This window comes from Apodemus sylvaticus, chromosome 5 (assembly GCF_947179515.1).
Source record: "Apodemus sylvaticus chromosome 5, mApoSyl1.1, whole genome shotgun sequence".
Lineage (NCBI taxonomy): Eukaryota > Metazoa > Chordata > Mammalia > Rodentia > Muridae > Apodemus > Apodemus sylvaticus.
Window position 1 is genome coordinate 132,183,402 of NC_067476.1, and position 20,689 is coordinate 132,204,090.

At 38.2% G+C, this 20,689-nt stretch overlaps 1 protein-coding gene and 1 pseudogene across 1 annotated transcript in view; both read left to right on the forward strand.

Moving 5' to 3' along the window:
* LOC127684936 (cystatin-related protein 2-like) overlaps window positions 1-20,689 on the forward strand; it is a 268,764-nt gene that overhangs the window by 17,063 nt on the left and 231,012 nt on the right. The window lies entirely within an intron of this gene.
* Window positions 9,079-9,394, forward strand: LOC127686027 (c-Myc-binding protein-like; annotated as a pseudogene).

Here is a 20,689-nt window from a genome sequence, read left to right on the forward strand (position 1 = left end):
ATTAGCACTGTGCCTACCTGAGTGGATAAGAACATACATGATTAGATTTCGTCCTGGACATTTAGAACCAAGGACGCAAGAGGAGTTGTTTCTCATTGGCAGAATCAGGAGATTAGGAGATGTTTGCATATGGGAAGAGTGTCTGTCTCCTAGAAATTTAGCCCATGTTTTCAGAATGGTCTGAAGAGTACTGATGTAGGTCCACGACTGAAGTCTCTCTTGCTGAGCCCAAGATTTTATTGTCAGCCTAAGACTTAGAGCTCAATTTCCTATGATGCAACATGCTAGGGGTGGCAGCACTAATTTGAAAGTCTCCTATCATCTCTTATTTTTAATGTAATACTCCCTTCTTTGATCTTTCCATGTGCTTCACTTATGTAGTAACTGGACCTGCTTCTCCATTGCGAGATTGCTATGAGTCATTGGTATGCTGCTGGAAGAAGGCAGGGTAAAATCAAAAGTGGGGAGTCCATATTAGTTCTTGGGACCAGAACACCTTTAGTATAGCATCAAGAGAATGACTCAGGAATCTGTGGTATATGGGTCTACCTTTGACTCTGGGTATCTATATGCCAGGAGGAGACGGGAAAGGCAGAGTCCTGGAAGGGCAGAGCCCAGTCAGATTCAGAGTGAGGGTAAGAATACGTGAGAGGGTAGAAGAGGAGAAGGCCTACCTCTGGAGATTTAGGCATAGCTCTTAAGGGGGTCTTCTCAGCAGTGATCCTTAATGCACACACTATTCTTGCTTTTTCATATTGGTTTATTTTACGGTGGATATGAATGCATACACTTAATTCTGGGCACATAAAGACAACTAGAAATTCTGAGGACATGGATACTTCCAGACTGGTATTTAATTTTTTCTGAATAAAAAAAAATGAAGTTTAATGTTGGGGGCCTCATACATATGTTACCATAACTAGGATGAACTTAAATTGAGCAATAAGGCCAAGACTTGTGAAGAGGTGGAGTTGTGAAGCTAGGAGAAATGACAATAATCACAAATGGGAAAGGTGAGGTAAAAGAGGTGTGTTGAACAGGAAGATTAATTGAGGTGAGAGGTGAGGAAATAGGAAAGGAGGGGTGAATTTGGAAGATGTGGCCATTCATAACTAGTGGAATATACTGCAGAGTGGCTGTGTTGATTGCTAAAGGATCTTGAGTCTTGTGTTCTCATAAAACTCCAACTTTAAATCTGAGCATGCCATGTGTAAAATGCTGCAGAGACCAATGAATTTCCTTGGCACTTTGGTCTTGCTCCTTAACTTCAGCCATGATTGCAGAAAATGCCCCTATGTGATCCTTTAAAAGCAATATTGGGAATGAAACCAGTCAAAATGAGGGAACATGATGTTTTGGATATCTTGATAATCATTTACAGCATATACATCAAAGGAACATACCTGAGCAACAAATTGATGGAAATGATTGTTTTATGATCAAACATAGTTCTGGCAAGTCCATGTAAGTAACTGTTCGTGTTCTGACCCTCAACAAAATGCTCATTCTTGCTGTAACCACACTGGTTTCCCTACATTGTCCAGTGTCATTTTCTTGAAACAGATGGCCTGAGGCATGTCTTATTCTATTAGAACTTGAACAATGTATACTTCTAACTAAAGCTGTGTCTACTAGGTTTTATTACCTCTACTCAAGTCTTCATGGACCTCCTGTGTGTTGGTTTCAATTGGTACAGCAGAAAAACTAGAGAGCATGTTTTACATAGACAGAGCATTTATCCCTCTAATTCAATATCAAAGTATCCAGACTCAGAAAGAACCAAGGATATAGTTCAGAGTCAGTCAGGTGTTCTGTGAGTTGAACTCCTGACATGAAACAACTGATATTAATGTATGTTACTAAATGAATAATTGACCATGCAGACAGACAGACAGAAAAGTTATCCTAGAAGTGTAATTGGGTACAGAAGCAAGAATTGTACAAAACTTAATTCCTAATTCTAGGTTGCTGAAGGAAATATTACTCTGACCCAACAAGCAACATTTATGACACCTATTATAAGAGTTCTTTCTCCATGAATAGAAGTATGTTTTTGACTACTGGTAGATAGGTAAACATAGCAATCCCTTGGGTTCTGGTTTCTCAGAGTATGAACATACCTCTGCTTTTTTTCTGTTCTCTCATAGCAATCCTGATTGACTCTAAAGATTATGAAACTCCACAAATATTTATAAAATATTTACCATGCATGTGACAGGCTTTTGCTTGCAGATCTTCAATAATCAAAGATGTCATTGATTCAGTCAATAGGTTTGTAGGAAAGATTATAGTCTCAACACACAAGGTTATGGATTAGAGTCATTTGGGTTTCTTTCTTCTGGACATACCAGAGGTATTGCTGTCTTGAAATCATAAAAATATGGATAGCCATAGAAGACATTCAAATATTGTGCCTACAAATATATCTACATAATTGTTCAAGAGAGTTCTCTAGGTAAAATGGGGGATGAATAATTTCCATAAGATTGATTAATATACTGGCAGTGGTGGCACATGCCTATAATCCCAGCAGTTGGGAGGCAGAGGCTGGTGGATTTCTCAGTTCGAGGCCAGCCTGGTCTACAGAGTGAGTTTCAGGACAGACAGGGCTACACAGAGAAACCATGTCTCAAAACACCAAAAAAAAAAAAGAGATTTACTCATATGTGAAAGATTATGCACCAATAAGTTTTTAACTATAATTAATAGAAAAACATCAGAAAAACCAAAAGATGTTTGCTCATGACCTTATGATCAATCAGATAAAAGGAGCTTGCCTCCAACACTTAAATGAGCATTTCTATATCTTTATAAAAAGTAGACAAGAATCTGAAAAAATATCTATCAATATTCAGAGTCTAATTCAACTCATTATTAGGCAATACCCAGATCTTAAAGACAAGAATTAGAATTGTTTTTAAATACTAAACCTGAAGCACTTCTGCAGTCCTGTTGGTCACATTAAACATTAGTATAAAGATATTATCAACATTATTGACATCAATGCAAAAACTATACTCTCAAAATGACTGTGTGTTTTGGAATGCTAAATGTCTACTGATAAATATTTAAGTACATGCTATTTCAAGTAAGTTCTCTGATGGATTGCCTGATAGAATTTCACTCAATACACATTCATTTATGCTCCATTTCCAGACCTGGGCATTATGTCCAGAATGATCTCTGGGTGGTTTGTTGACAGAATAGATTAACTAGTTCTCTTCATACCTAAAGAAGGCACATCTTGTCTTCTTTACACAGTAGCAGGTCATTCTGTAAATTTGACAAACAACCATCTCAGAAAAGGCCAGGGGTAACTTCTTTTGAGTCTTAAGTAAAATCCCCGTGAAGGACTTCTAATTCTGATACAAGTGACAACTTGAAACCCATCAAAAATCAGATGGTGAATGGGGGCACTCATATTTGACAGAAAGCAGTAATACACAGAAGTCATTTTATGAAGTATCTAGTATTCTAGGCTTGACCTCCTATTTTTCAAATACATTTGTAGAAATAGAAGCCAAAGGAAATTGTTTGTCCTGGTTTTGTGTTACTATCACAATACCTACTCTTATAAAACACAAACTGATAATACACACTTTAAGAGCTCTCAAACCTTGTTTTGATGAATATGTCTGGATGTTAGTGGATAGGGTATAGATGCTACTCTTCTGGGTTCTGATGCTTCTCCATCTGCTCTCTTTCTCTGTCATAGAATATAGTGGTTTGGTTCTATAGGAACATTTTGAGATTTCAGAGGTAACTCAGAAAACTTTATTACCTTTGGGTGTCAAATATTATCTATTGCTTGGCTTCAATAAACAAGGCAGTCACAGGAAACTAATAGGTTTGTGGATAAGACACACACCTGACACAAGGCACAGAGAGATGGGTGACAATCACTGTAGAAATTCTTTAATCAGTGCATGATGAACACACTCCTGTATTGAAATCAGAAGCCTTTGGCTACCCAGTGGAGGCCTTACACAAGCAACATCACTCAGAGCAGGATTATGACCCTAAATTGCATGTAACATTATATATAGCAGCAGATACACAGCCTATGAGGATACATGATAGCTCTCTTCTTCAACAAGGATATAACTTTTAGAATTTTGATACAAAAATTTCCTCAGAGAAAGTGAAGAACATTTTCTTGGTAATGAAATTACAGACTGAAAAACTGTCCACACTAAGGATATTCGTTAAATGGTTACTAGCTCAAATGCTAGGACAAGTCACAAACAGAAAGAAAAATTTTCTTCCTATCATGTTAATGTAGATGTGAAGGATTAGACCATTTCTCTTATGAGTTTTACTATTTAAGTATCAAGTTTAGACAAAGTTCTGAAAAGAAGATCTAAAAAAGGGTGAACTCATTATCATGAACTCATGTACATTTCTGGAAACACCAGAACTTCATGAAAAGCATTAGCAATTTATAAACAAAATCAAGAGCTAGAGCTATTGCTGACACTCAATATTATTATTAAACTATTATCAAAACCATTGATACCAATATAAAAATCATAATATTAGTTATTTGGTTTTGGAATGCTCAGGGTGTATTTGTATATATTTCAATACAAAAATAACTTTTAAGAACTGTATTTGATCACCTCTCAGATGCAATGTCACTCCAGAAATCTTCCCCTATCATGTATGTTGAGGTCTTGGGGAAAATGCCAATGAATAATTCTTGAAAGGGTTTAGAGATTAGTTGTGTTGGTATTCAGGAGTCTTGAAAATGGAACACTGTACCTTTTGCGAAATAAAGTCCCAGCCCTTAGATTTCACAAATAAATTACTCAGGAAATGTTGCATTGGATTCTCTCCTTCCACTGATATAATAAACTGTGAAGACCTCCAGATAATGATCCATGTGTAAACTTCACTACCAGACAAGGTGGACCCTAGGTATTAAAGCTGACTCTTCATATGATTTCTTAGGACAAGAGTAAAGTTAGAAAATTTGGGGTAAGAGATATGTTTGCCATGTTATGAATATGAAAGGTGACCAGAACTTGGGAAGGTGAGAATGGGCTGTATCTGCTACAAAGTCTCTGAGAAAAGGAAACAGAGAAAGTGCCAGAATTCATAAGGAGAAGTACATGAGATGAGGGATTATTTGAGTATGGAGGCAGATTTGATGAAGTGAAAAAAGGACATGAAAGAGTAGTATGAATAGAGAATGTAGCTACCCTGCCAAGCAGGATATAGTGCAGAATTTTGGCTCATAGCTCCCAGATAAACATGAAAATTAGAACTGTGTACAAACAGAAGGATTGGAAGTTGTAGAGAAGTCTGCAGATAATGGAATGTATGTAGTAGTAGTACTAGTAGTACTAGTACTAGTACTGATAGTAGTAGTAGTCGTCGTCGTTGTCGTCGGTGTTTTTTTTTTTGTATTTCATTTCTTCCTCCTCCTCTTCCTCTTCCTCTTCCTCCTCCTCTGGCTCCTTCCTCCTCCTCCTCCTCTTGTTCTTGTTCTTGTTCTTGTTCTTGCTCTTGCTCTTCTTCTTCTTCTTCTTCTTCTTCTTCTTCTTCTTCTTCTTCTTCTTCTTCATCATCATCATCTTTTTCTTCTTCTTCATGTTGTTTGTTGTAGTTGTTCTTTTATGTTTGGTTGGTGTTTTGAGATTGGTTTTGTTTCGTTTTGTTTGGCTTGGTTCGTTATTTTCTATTTTATTTTGTTTGATCCTTCCAACAAAAAGATATTAAAATAGGACCCAAATGAACCTAGGCAGGTTATAGAAACAGCCTGCTGGGGTTCCCAGCCATCTGGTCAAACAAACATTATACCAGTAACTTCAGTTTATGAAACTTAGCCACTGAATTTGATAACTGTATAAGAATTCCTCCCATGTGTGATAAGAAAATCAAGCAACAAATTCCAGAAAGCTATGCTTAGCTTATGCTTCAAACCTTTTTCCTTTAGCACAATTTCTTAGTCCTCAGACACTGGTGCTTACATGTCATCCTTCATGGAACACATTCCATGGAAAACTCCTTCTGAACACATGACATTTTTCTTCCTTCTTTATTAGAAATGAGTTGGTTGATAGTGTATATCCCTGAGATTTGTGGAGTTCATAATTTGGTACCTATGTGACTAAACTATACTGGTTAAACACACACACACACACTCAAACAATTATATTCTGGAAGGTGTCATGGGTTTTTAAGAGATATCACAAAATGTGTGGCTCGAGATAAGCGATATAAGCTCATAAGTTGCTCAGCATTTTCAACAAACGGTGCTGGTTCAACTAGAGGTCAGCATTGCAGAAGAATGCACATCAATTCATTCTTGTCTACTTGTACAAAGCTCCAAGTGAATCAAGGACCTCCACATAAAACCAGACACATTGAAATTAATAGAAGAGAAAGTAGGGGAAGAACCTAGAACACATGAGCACTGGGGAAATTTCCCTGAACAGAACACCAATGGGTTATGTCCTAAGATCAAGGATCGACAAATGGGACCTCATAAAATTGCAAATCTTCTGAAAGTCAAATAACACTGTCAATAGGACAAAATGACAACCAAGAGATTGGGAAAAGATCTTTACTAACCCTACATCCAATAGAGGGCTAATATTCAATATATTAAAAGAACTTAAGAAATTAGACTCAAAGGAACCAAATAACCCTATTAAAATGTGGTACAGAGGTAAACAAAAAATTCTCAACTGAGGAATGTTGAATGGCCAAGAAGCACCTAAAAACATCTTCAATATCCTTAGTCATTAGAGAAACGCAAACTAAAATAACCCTGAGAATTATCTGCATAACAGTTAGAATGGCTAAGATCAAAAACTGAGGTAACATCAGATACGGAAAAGGATGTGGAGAAAGAGAAACACTTGTCCATTGTTGGTGGGATTTCAAGCTGGTACAAACACTCTGGAAATGAGTCTGGCAGATTCTCAGAAAATTGAATATAGTACTATGCTAGGACTCAGCTATACCACTCCTGAGCATATACCCAAAAGTTACTCCAACATATAACAAGGACTTATGTTCCAATATGTTCATTATCTGCCATAATTTATTATAGCCAGAAGCTGGAAAGAATCCAGATGTCCTACAACAAAGGAATGGATAAAAAATGTGGTACATTTACACAATGGAGTATTATTCAGCTATTAAAAACAATGAATTCATGAAATTCATAGACAAATGGATGGAATTAGAAAGTATCATCCAGAGTGAGGTAGCCCAGTCACAAAAGAATACACATGCTATACACTCATTGATAAGTGGATATTATCCTAAAAGCCTGGTATACCCAAGATACAGTTCATAGACCATGTGAGGCTCAAGAAGAATTATGTCCAAAGTGTGGATGCTTCAGGCCATTGAAGAAGGGGGAACAAAATATTCACAGGAGGAAACACATAGGCGAAGTGTGGAGCAGAGACTGAAGGAAAGGCTGTCCAGAGACTGCCCCACCTGGGGATCTATCCAATATACAGAAACCAAACCAAGACATTATTGAATATGACCAAAAGTGCTTGCTGTCAGGATGTTGATGTAGCTGTCTCCTTAGAAGGTCTTTCAGACTCTGGCAAACACAGAGGTGGATGCTCCCAGCTAACCATTGGACTGAGCATGAGGGCTCCATGTTAGGGAAAGGACTGAAGGACCTGAAAGGGTTTGCAACAATATCTACCACCCAGACCCTCTGAGCTACCAGGAATTGAACCATCAACCAAGGAGTACACATGGAGGGTCCCGTTGCTCCAGCTGCATACCTAGCAGAGGATGGCCTTGTCGGGATCCTGGGAAGGCTCCATGCCCTATTGTAGGGGAATGCCTGAATGGGGATGTGGTAGTGGGTGAGTGGGTAGGTAAGCACACTCATTGAAGCAGGAGAGGGAGGATGTGATAGGAGTTTTCTGGGGGAGAAACTGGGAAAGGAGATAACATTTGAAATGTAAATAAATAAAATAAGCAATAAAAAAGAAAAGAAAACTTACTTCTGTTTTATAAAATTATAAATGTTAATGAAGATTATAAGACAAATACAATGATCCTGCGACAAAGTACCATTGCAGTTGTACAGAGAATGTGCATGTAATTACAGAATGTAACTTTCTAGATGGGTAAGCTACTGTAGTAATGCCATTGGAAAATTCATAGTCTCTAGCTAAATATATTTAATATATGTAAGAGTCACTGGAGAAAACTAGACGATAGTAGGCCAGACTAACTCAGAAGTACCAATCATGTTGACAAACACATACTACACCAATAAAGACAATTTGTGAAACCTAAAGTAACCCAAGTAACTGTATAATAATTCATACCATGTGATAGATGCAAATCAAGAGCCTGGGCCCCAGAAGATTTCACAGAGGTTGTATTCACATTTTTCTGTAGTATCATGTCTTAGACACTCTACACAAATGTTTAAGTTCCTACTTTCTGGGGAATTCCTTCTGGACATAGAACATTTTTTCCATATCTTAATTGCTAGTTCATCTCTCTAAGATCAATAGACTCCATCCTTACTTGTCAGTGGGACAAGATCACAGTTGTAGAAATACAATAATAAATATAATCTGTATGGGATAAAGGCTTAAGACATCTCCTAGGTCACAGGGATTTTGCTGTGTATAAAACATGCAATATATAGAGGAAGGATGTGAGGGAAGGGTTGACCAGGAATCGGGCAGTGAGAAGGATATAAAGTAAAAAAAAAAAAAAAGTAAATTTCAATAAGGTAATATTCAAGTAAAAAGATATGCAATGTAATCTGAGATGGCAGTTCTGAGGTAGCTTGCTTTTGTAAGGAAAAAATCACTACCAAAACTATAGGAAACAAAGCTATGTTCTATATTTTCTTCTTAGAGTTAAATTCAACCAAAGCAAAACTGAAATGTCATCACTAATTTGTCATTTGCTATGGCAAGGGCTAAACCTGATAAAAGAGCCCATATTATATCTAGAGAAAGGATTCAATGCAAGTATGCAAATAAATTGGTACTCATGGGAAATGAAAGCTGGTGAAGATAAAGAAATTCAGGACCAGCCCGTTTCTCTGCTGCCAGCTACACCACTGTGGCTGTCACTATGGTCCATTACAAAGCCGCTGAGTAGAAGTGCAAACAGTTCTGGAGGTACATAGAGAAGTCGGGGTGGGGGTCTGGACACACTGACAAAATTGTTGGTAGCCTTATATAAAGAACCAGAGAAGTTCACCAGTGCTCTGGATTTTTTAAAGCATCACTTAGGAGCTGCTTTCCTGGAAAACCAAAGAAATAGAGCTGCATTGCCTAGAATTGGCAGAAAAGAAAGAGAAATATGAAGCTACTGTAGAAGAAAATAAAAATCTGAAAGCAAAGTTTTTCAGTATGAACCACCTCAAGAGGAGAAGCATACTGAATAGGATTCTTAGAGGAAAAAAAGGAGGGAGGTGATTGGAGAATGGATGGAGAGAAGACGGTTTATGGGACATATGGGGAGGGGGATCTGGGAAAGGGGAAATCATTTGGAATGTAAACAAAGAATATAGAAAATAAAAATATTAAAAAAATAAAATATAAGAGCTGCAAACAGGAATATCCAAGCAGATGGGCAGCCAGTGGCTTACAGGAAACCTAGAGGCAGCTGCTGATACCTGTGGCTGTTCTAGTGTGGACCAGCACTTAGGGAGGCTGTTCTGTTCCAGGAAAACAGTAGAAGGGAAAAGCCATGTGTATGTGGCTTCCTCACTCCTGCAGAGAGACCTGCTTCTCTCCCAGGAATTTCTCAGATATGATAGGAATTGACAGGACAGTTTGGCTACATTTGAGATCAGATCGACTGTAGAAAAAGTTCATAGTTCTCCAAGCTGGCCAGAAGCATTAGTTGTAGGATGTTGCATTATGTCACTGCTCCCAAGCCTGCAACCTTCCACCCTTGGCTCAATCCTGCACGTGGCACTGTAGAGAAGGTAGCTAGGAAGGGGCCAGAGCCAGGCCCCTCACCAGCTGCCTACCCAGGGTTATGGTTTCATAATAAATCCAAGGCCAGGAGTATTTATGAGGCTCTCAGAATCTGCAGTAACAGTATCATTTAGAAAACATTTATGCTCCCAAGATGAAGGCAATCCCTCCCTCTCCTTTATTTATAAGGCATGCTGGGTAATTAAGTGGGAGCTGGGAAGGAAGGTGGTTGGGAGAAGATGGCCTCTACATAATCCTGCCTGGTAAAGCCACCATCTTCTGTTGAGCAGCGGGGATAGCCTACATATGGTGGCATGGTTTATGAGCAGTGCAAGGATCAAGGGTATGGGAGAAATAAAAAAAAAAGACAATGAAAACTGGTTTTGTATCACTTGAATATCTTGTATAGTATATGATCTTTCCTGAAAAGATGCTATGAATTTTAATATGTTAAATTCACTCATCACATTTTAACATTATAAATACATATACATAGAATCACAATTAAAAACTCTATATAACTTTCTTTGGGTCTTAAAGCAGGATAATCCAAAGTAGATCTTGAAGAAAAGGTAAAGAGCCACATAACTTTTCACCTGAAAAGACATTTTATTTATTATCTGATTAGGAATGATGGTACTGGTTGTATTTTAGCTATGAGATTTAGCATGGAGTTATTCCTTGGTTCAAGACTTGAGCATAGTAGGTACACCCATTTTTGACAGCATGTATTTCCTGTAGATAGCTGAACATATCTCTCATGTATAATGCCTTTGCATGGGTTCCCATGCATCTGCTCTTTTATGGAAATATAGAATAAATAACTCTTCTTTGCCACCACTTTGCCTTAGATAACTGTGTGTGTCAGTATAAACTCTGACACATATCTTCTCTCTATGCATCCATGCTCATCGGATAATGCTACCTTGCTGTGTGTGCTCTAGTGCATTCTGTTTGCACATTAGTAGGTGTCATTTTCAGTTTGTTGCAGCTACCTTGACTGTAATTTACATGGCTTCCAACAGGACTATACTCTTAGCCTTCCTTCCTTCCTTCCTTCCTTCCTTCCTTCCTTCCTTCCTTCCTTCCTTCCTTCCTTCCTTCCTTCCTTCCTTCCTTAGTTGAGCACAGAAGAGAGATAAAATTCTGGGTTCATACACAAACTTGGATGGAAAAGATGAACCATTATGTCACTGGTAATTACAGAATGTAATTATACAGTGATTTCTTTCCCTCTCAAACATATATTTTGAGACTTGCATTCATTTTATCTTTATTATTCCTCTGAAGTAGGTAGAGGGAAGGTTGAATTTTTAGGCCAAAGACTGACATACAGTTTTTTGCTAACTGTAGAAACCTGGCCAGGTCAGGTAATGGTTTAGAGATTCATTACCAGCTGTTCCATGAAAACATTTGCTGCCTACCTCACACGGTTGTTGTGAGGTCAAATGAGAGAATGTATACAAAAGATATGTAAATGGTAAAGTACTTATTTTGTTCAAAAAGAAATTCAGATGTTAAGGACAGAGAAAAAGGAGGGAGGTGATTGGAGAATGGATGGAGAGAAGAAGGTTTATGGGACATATGGGGAGGGGGGATCTGGGAAAGGGGAAATCATTTGGAATGTAAACAAAGAATGTAGAAAATAAAAATATTAAAAGAAAAAGAAATTCAGATGTTACTGAAGATAACCTCTTGAATATAATCTATAGTACATGGGAAAGAAAATTGTCAGGTACCATCTAGTAGAGGTTGAAGGATAGTAACTGATCTTCCTGAGTTAGTTTTTTTTTCGATATATTTTTTATTTACATTTCAAATGATTTCCCCTTTTCTAGCCCCCCACTCCCCGAAAGTCCCATAAGCCCCCTTCTCTTCCCCTGTCCTCCCACCCACCCCTTCCCACTTCCCTGTTCTGGTTTTGCTGAATACAGCTTCACTGAGTCTTTCCAGAACAAGGGTCCACTCCTCCTTTCTTCTTGTATCTCATTTGATGTGTGGATTATGTTTTGGGTATTCCAGTTTTCTAGGTTAGTATCCACTTATTAGTGAGTGCATACCATGATTCACCTTTTGAGTCTGGGTTACCTTACATAGTATGATGTTCTCTAGCTCCATCCATTTGCCTAAGAATTTCATGAATTCATTGTTTCTAATGGCTGAATAGTACTCCATTGTGTAGATATACCACATTTTTTGCATCCACTCTTCTGTTGAGGGATACCTGGGTTCTTTCCAGCCTCTGGCAATTATAAATAGGGCTGCTATGAACATAGTAGAGCATGTATCCTTATTAAATGGTGGGGAATCCTCTGGGTATATGCCCAGGAGTGGTATAGCAGGATCTTTTGGAAGTGAGGTGCCCATTTTTCGGAGGAACCGCCAGACTGATTTCCAGAGTGGTTGTACCAATTTGCAACCCCACCAGCAGTGGAGGAGTGTTCCTCTTTATGTGGGCTATGAAGGATGAGCCTTTGCAGGCAATAAATGACACTTCATTATTTGTTCCTACTATTTACATGTCATTCCTGTAATTATTACATTGATATAGAATCTGCCCTGAGCAATCTGCTATCCTTGCTGCAACTCAGTTCTCTCTCCACCAAACTTCATCAGACCTGTGGATCCTGAAGCATACAGGAAAGCTGCCTTTTACACTCTTAGAATCTCTACTCACTGAGACCTCTAAGCCAAGCCAACTTTCCCTGAGCAGCCTGCTCTCCCACTGGGACCTCTATTCTCCAGCCACATCTTACCCCATATTCATCAAATGTGTGATTCTGAATCTAACAGATTATTATCCCTTCTGCCATTCATGTTCCCTGCACTCTGAGTCCTGTGGCATAGCCCAAGCTGCCTTGAGCAGTCTGCTATCACCAGTAGACCATCATGTTCCTATCATCATGCCACTTTTATCAGTCCTGGGAGTCTGAACCATTCATGATAGCTTTCCTTCCCTCATGCATCTCCCTTTCGCTATGAGTCATCTGGCGCACCCTAAGATACCCTGAGCATTCTGTTTTTCAAGTAGTACTTACATTCTGCTGTCATTGCTTTGCACATCTTCATCAGACCTACAGAAACTGAACCAGAGAAACATGTTAAATTGGAACTACATAGGGCAAGGATACCCATCTGAAGCCTGCCATACATGGACCATTGAGGCTATCCCCCCTCTCAATACTTATTACAAGAGGAACATTGAGAGACAAAAGCAATCTAGATGGCTAAAGGCCTGGGAAAAACACAATCAATAAAAGCTATGGCAAGATAACAACTTCAGAGCAGAGCTATCCTACTACAGCAAGCTCTGAATAACCTTATACAACAAAAGCTTAAGAAAATAACTTAGAAAATACAATCTAACAAAGAAGATAAATGCCACTTAAGAGAAAATGCATGAATCCCTTAAAGAATTATAGGAAAATACAATCAAGCTTGTAAGGTTCTTTAATGAAGAAACACAGAAATCCTTTAAAAGACATAGGCAAATGAAATTTTAAAAAAAATGGAGCAAGTAAATAAAACTGTGCAAGATGAGAATGTGAAAATAGAAGCAATAAAGAAAACAAAGAGTGATGGAATCCTGAAGATGGAAATCCTAGGGAAATGAACAGGAACAGGAGATACAAGCATCAGGAATCTAATACAAGAGATGAAAGAGAGATAGGCATAGAAGATACAACAGAAAAGATCTATACATCAGTAAAAGATATGTTAAGTCTAAACGTTTCTTACATAAAACGTCATGGAAATTCGGAATGCCACAAAAGATCTAATGAAAGAATTATAGGAATTTAAGGTGAAGAGTTCCACCTCCAAGTCACAGAAAATATTTTTAACACAACCATACAAGAAAACTTTCTCAAACTAGAGAAAAAGATGCCTATAAACACACAGAAAGCTTATTGAACACCAATTAGAATGGAACAGAAAAGAAAATCCTCCTGCCTCATAATAATCAAAATGCAAAATCTGCAGAACAAAGAAAGAATATTAAAAGCAGCAAATAATGGTCAAGTAAAATAAAAAAGAAGGGCTATCAGAATTAGAGCTATTGTCTCAAAAAAGACTCTGAAAACTAAAAGATCCCTGTCAGATATCTTGCATCCTCTAAAAAAAAAAAAAAGCCCACAGTTGCCAGCTATAACCATTCAAACTCTCAATAACCATAGAAGGAGAAAATAAAATATTTAATCGCAAATCCAAATTCAAATATCTATCCAAAAACTAAGCCTGAACCCCCCCCCACCAAAAAATTAAGCCAGGTGGTGGTGGCATACACCTGTAATCCCAGCACTCTGGGAGGCAGAGGCAGTTGGATTTCTGAGTTCGAGGCCAGCCTGGTCTACAGAGTGAGTTCCAGGACAGCCAGGGCTATACAGAGAAACTCCATCTCGAAAAAAATATATTAGAAGAAAAACTGCAACCCAAGAAGGATAATTTTTTTTTCTTCAAAAGCAAGTCGAGTTTATTGTTCCAGTGCACTGGGGAGTCCTACACCCAAAGGGATCAGTTCCCTCTGTGTTTTTTTTTTCCTGAGGAATATAATCAGCCTCTCCTTTCCAGAGGAGAGGGGTCTTCAGGTTCTGGGGCCTGGTGGAATTTTCCAAAGGCCCTGAGATGACCTCTCTAGCAGCACCTGGACACCCCAAGGAAGAGGTGTAAAATGGAACCACACTACATTCTAAATCTGTTTCTTATACTACAAATAGTGCAGCTACAAAGAACATTAATTTTTGAGTGGACTGGGGAAATGGTTCAGTTGATAAGAACCATATACTGTTCTTACGAAGCAATCATGTTTGATTCCTATGATAGATTTTGAGCAGGACACATATCAAGTTCCAGGGAATCTGAAACCTCTGGTCTCTGAGGGACACCTGCATAGACACACACCTGTATGCACATAACTGCACATAACTATACACAATTCAAAGATCTCAAATGTTCTAGAAGATTATTAGCTATGCATTTCTTTTCCCCCTTTTTAATTGAATATAATCCTAATTTACATTTCAAATGGTAAAACTTTTCCAGTTTCTTCCTTCCCCCAAACCCTGCAACCCCTCCACCCACTCCCTACTTCCAAGTATATGCCCCTCCACCTGACCCACTCCCCCCTCCTCCCCTCAATTTCCCTTTTTTGGGGCATCTATTGAGCCTTCACCTGACCAAGGACCACTCCTCCCACTGATGCCCGACAAAGCATTCCTCTGCCACTGAAACCATGTGTACCCCTTGATTGCTGGTTTAGTCCCTGGGAGTCCTTGATTGCTGGTTTAGTCCCTGGAAGTCTTGGGGCATCTGGGTAGCCAACATCATTGTTTATCCCATGGGGATGTAAACCCCTTCAGGTCCTCTGGACCACCCTCCAACTCCTCCATTGGTGATCCCACACCCAGACCAATGGTTAGCTGCTAGCATCTGCTTCTATATGTGTAAGGCTCTGGCAGGGTCCCTCCAGAGACAATCATGGCATGCTCCTTTGGGTATGCACTTCTTGTCATCCATAATACTGTTTGGGTTTAGTTACTGTTTATAGTATTAATCCCCAGGTAGGGCAGTCTCTGTGTGGTCTTTACTCCAGTCTCTGCTCCACACTTTGTCTCCTTTATTGCTCCTGTGAGCATTTTGTTCCCTTTCTCAGAGGAACCAAAGCATCCTCACTTAAGTCATCCTTCTACTTGAGCTTGTGTGCTCTATGAATTGTAACTTGTTTATTTTAAGCTTTTGGGTTAACATCCACTTATCAGTGTGATCAGATTACCTCACTCAGGATGACACTTTCTACTTCGATCCATTTACCTAAGGAGTTCATGAATTCATTGTTTTTAATAGCTGAATAGTACTCTATTATGTATATATACCACAGTTTCTGTATCCATTCCTCTCTTGAAGGACATCTGGGTTCTTTCAGCCTCTGGCTATTATATATAAGGCAGCTATGAACATAGTGGAACATGTTTCCTTATTACATGTAGGAGCATCTTCTGGGTATATGCCCAGGAGTGGTATAGCTAGGTCCTCAGGTAGTACTATGTCTAATTTTCTGAGGAATCGCCAAACTGATTTTCAGAGTGACTTTGCCAGCTTGCAATCCCATCAAAAATTGAGAAGTGTTCCTCTTTCCACACATCCTCTCAAGCACCTGCTGTCCCCTGAGTTTTTCATCTTAGACATTATGACCGGTGTGCAGTGAAATCTCAGTGATGTTTTGATTTGCATCTCCCTGATAACTAAGGATGCTGAACATTTCTTTAGGTGCTTTAGAGCCATTTGAGTTTCCTCCTTTGAGAATTCCCTATTTAGCTCTGTACTCCATTTTTCATAGGGTTATTTGACTCTCTGGAGACTAACTTTTTGAGTTCTTTGTACACATTGGATATTAGCCCTCTATCAGATGTAGGATTGGTAAAGATCTTTTCTCAATTTGTTGGTTGTCATTTTGTTCTATTGACCATGTCCTTTGCTCTAGAGAAGCTTTGCAGTTTTATGAGGGCCCATTTGTTGATTTTTGTTCTTAGAGCATAAACCATTGGTGTTCTGTTCAGGAACTTTTCCCCTGTTACCATGTGTTCAAGATTCTTCCATACTTTCTCCTCTATAAGCTTTAGTGTGTCTGGGTTTATGTGTAGGTCTTTGATCCACTTGGACTTGACGTTTGTACAAGAATGGGTTGATTTGCATTTTTCTGCATGCTGACCTCCAGTTGATACAGCACTACTTGATAAAAATGGTGTCTTTTTTCACTGCATGTTTTTAGCTCATTTGTCAAATATCAAATGATCGTACATGTTCTTTTCTGGGTCTTCAATTCTATTCCATTGATCTTCCTGCCTGTCTCCATACCAATATCAAACAGTTTTTATCACTATTGCTCTGTAGTAGAGCTTGAGGTCAGGATGGTGATTCCCCCAGGAGATCTTTTGTTTTGGAGAATAGTTTTTGCTCTCCTGGTTTTTTTTTGTTATTCCAGATGAATTTGAGAATTGCTCTTTCTAGATCTACAAAGAATTGATTTGGGATTTTGATGGGGATTGCATTCACTCTGTAGATTGCTTTAGGCAAGATGTCTATTTTTATTATATTGATTCTGCCAATCCATGAGCATGGGAGATCTTTTCAACTTCTGAGATCTTCTTTGATTTCTTTCTTCAGAGGCTTGAAGTTCTTGCCATACATATTTTTCACTTGCTTTGTTAGGGTCACACCAAGGTATGAAATATTATTTGGGACTATTTTGAAAGGTGTCATTTCTCTAATTTCTTTCTCAGCTTGTTTATCCTTTGAGTAGAGGAAGGCTACTGATTTGCTTGAGTTAATTTTATATCCATCCACTTTGCTGAAGTTGTTTATCAGCGTTAGGAGTTCTTTGGTGGAAGTTTTGGGGTCACTTAAGTATATGATCATATCACTTGCAAATAGTGATATTTTGACTTCTTCCTTTCCAATTTGTATACTTTTGACCTTCTTTTGTTGTCTCATTGCTTTGGCTAGGACTTCAAGGACTATATTGAATAGATAGGGAGAGCGTAGGCATCCTTTCCTGGTCTCCGAATTTAGTGGGATTTCTTCAAGTTTCTCTCCATTTAATTTGATGTTGGCTACCGGTTTGTAGTATATTGCTTTCACTACGTTTAGGCATGGGCCTTGGATTCCTGATCTCTCTAAGACATTTTATCATGAAGGGATGCTGGATTTTGTCAAAAGCCTTTCAGCATCTAGTGAAATGAGCATGTGGTTTTTGTCCTTGAGTTTGTTTATGTAGTAGATTACATTGATGAATTTCTGTATATTGAACCATCCCTGCATTCCTGAGATGAAGCCTACCTGATCGTGGTGAATTATAATTTTGATGCATTCTTGGATTCGGTTGGCCAGAATTTTGTTGAGTATTTTTGCATCAATGTTCTTGAGGGAGATTTGTCTGAAGTTCTCCTTCCTTGTTTGGTCTTTGTTTGGTTTAGGTATAAGTGTTATTGTGGCTTCATGGAATGAATTGGGTAGTGTTCCTTGAGTTTCTAATTTGTGGAAATATTTGAAGAGTATTGGTATTAACTCTTTTTGAAGATCTGATTAGAATCCCCCGTTAAACCCATCTGGTCCTGGGATTTTTTTGATGGGAGACTATTAATGACTGCTTCTAATTCATCAGGACTTATGGGACTATTTAGATGATTTATCTGATCATGTTTTAATGTTGGCACCTGGTATGTATCTAGAAAGCTGACTGGTTTTATCTAGATTTTCAAACTTTGTTGAGCATAAGCTCTTGTAGTAGGATCTGATGACTTCTTGAATTTCTACAACTTCTGTTGTTATGTCTCTGTTTTCATTTCTGATTTTAGTAATTTGGTAGTGCCTCTGTGCCCTCTGGTTAGTCTGGCTAAGTGTTTATCTATCTTGTTGATTTTCTCAAAGATCCAGATTCTGATTTCGTTTATTCTTTGCATGGTTCTTTTTGTTTCTATCTATTTGGTTGATTTTTGCCCTGAGTTTGATGATTTCCTGCTTTCTACTTCTCTTTGCTGTATTTGCTTCTTTTTGTTCTAGAGCTTCAAGTGCACTTTCAAGCTGTTAGTGTCAGTTCTCTCCATTTTATTTTTGGAGGCACTCAGAGCTGTGAGTTTTCTCTTAGCATTGCTTTCATTGTGTCCCATAAATTTTGGTACGATGTGTCTTCATTTTCATTAAATTCTAAAAAGTCTTTAATTTCTTTCTTTATTTCTTCATTGACCAAACTGTCATTGAGAAGAGCATTGCTCAAAGTCCACATGTGTGTGTGTTTTCAATTTTTATCTCTTTTGAGCTTAAGACCAACCTTAGGTGGTGGTGATCTGATAAGGTGCATGGAATAATTTCAATATTTCTGTATCTGTTGAAGCCTGTTTTGTGACTAATTATATGGTCAATTTTGGAGAAGGTACAATGAGGTTCTCAGAAGAATGTATATCCTTTTGCTCTAGGGTGGAATGTTCTATAAATACCAGTTAGATCCATTTGGTCCATAACTTCACTTATTTTCACTGTGTCTCTGTTTAGTTTCTGTTTCCATTATTTGCCCATTGTTGAGAGTCGGGTGTTGAAGTCTCCCACTATTATTGTGTGGGGTACAGTGTGTGCTTTGAGCTTTAGTAAAGTTACTTTTGTGAATGTGGGTGCCCTTGCTTTTGGAGCATAGATATTCAGAATTGAGAATTCATCTTGGTAGACTTTTCCATTGACCCATATGAAGTGTCCCTCCTTATCTTTTTTGACAACTTTTGATTGAAAGTCAACTTTATCCAATATAAGAATGGCCACTCTAGCTTGTTTCTCGGGACCATTTGTTTGGAAAATTGTTTTCCAAACTTTGACTCTGAAGTAGTGACTGTCTTTGTCACTGAGGTGGGTCTCTTTTTTATTTTTTTATTTGATATATTTTTTATTTACATTTCAAATGATTTCCCCTTTTCTAGACCCCCACTCCTCAAAAGTCTCATCAGCCCCCTTCCCTCCCCCTGTTTTCCCACTTAACCCTTCCCACTTCCCTGTTCTGGTTTTGCCCTATACTACTTCACTGAGTCTTTCCAGATCAAGGGGCCACTCCTCCGTTCTTCTTGTACCTCATTTGATGTGTGGATTATGTTTTTGGTATTCCAGTTTTCTAGGTTAATATCCACTTATTAGTGAGTGCATACCATGATTCATCTTTTGAGTCTGTGTTACCTCACTTAGTATGATGTTCTCTAGCTCCATTCATTTGCCTAAGAATTTCATGAATTCATTGTTTCTAATGGCTGAATAGTACTCCATTGTGTATATATATCACATTTTTTGCATCCACTCTTCTGTTGAGGGATACCTCTCAAGAGTAAATTCATGATACACTGTGAGTATTTATTATATAATATAGAGGAACCCCTCTGTGCAATGGACATCACAATAGAATGCAGAATTACCAACCAATGAATAAAGTTCAGAATTCACCATTCTGTTAAAGAAGATAGCAATATGAACTTGACAATAAATAATATGGTGGATGATAATACACTAAATGTACTATAAGTATTAACCAGTATACCAACCTTGATTACCTGCTTTGCACATGCATTTGTAGAAAAGGGAGCTAAAGAAAGTTGTATGTCTTGGTCTTGTATTTCAGAATTAAGACTCTATAGGATATAGGACATATTAACAATATACACTGCAACAGCTTTCATAGCTTAGTTTGAAGGATATGTTGGGTATTGGCAGACAGGTTAGATATGGCTTTCTTATGGGTTCTGATTGTTCTCTACATTAACTTCTCTTCCCTTGTTATTGAGTACAGTGTTTGGATTCTAAAGTAACAATTTGAAATTACAAAGGAACCTTGTAAAATGTTATTACCTTTGGATACAAAGTTTGTCCATTGCTGTGCTTCACTAATCAATGCTACTAGGTTTGTAGACAGGGCAAACTCCTGATAGAAGGTTACAGGGTGATGAATGAAAATAATGTAGAATTTTTTTCTGTACAGTCATGCCTTAAAATCAGAAACCTGTGGCTACCCAGTGGAGATTTTCATGAGATATGCCCACAAATATATCCTCATCAAGAGTCAAGAACATTGGCTTGGTAATCTACAGCCTGAAAATCTGTCCAGGGTAAGGATGAATAAGACAAAGAATCTTACTACATCAAGTAATTCCTAATTGTGATTAAATAACAACAAAGTTAGAAACAGTAAAATAAATTTTCTCCATGAAGCCCTGAACATGTAGATAGAGTTG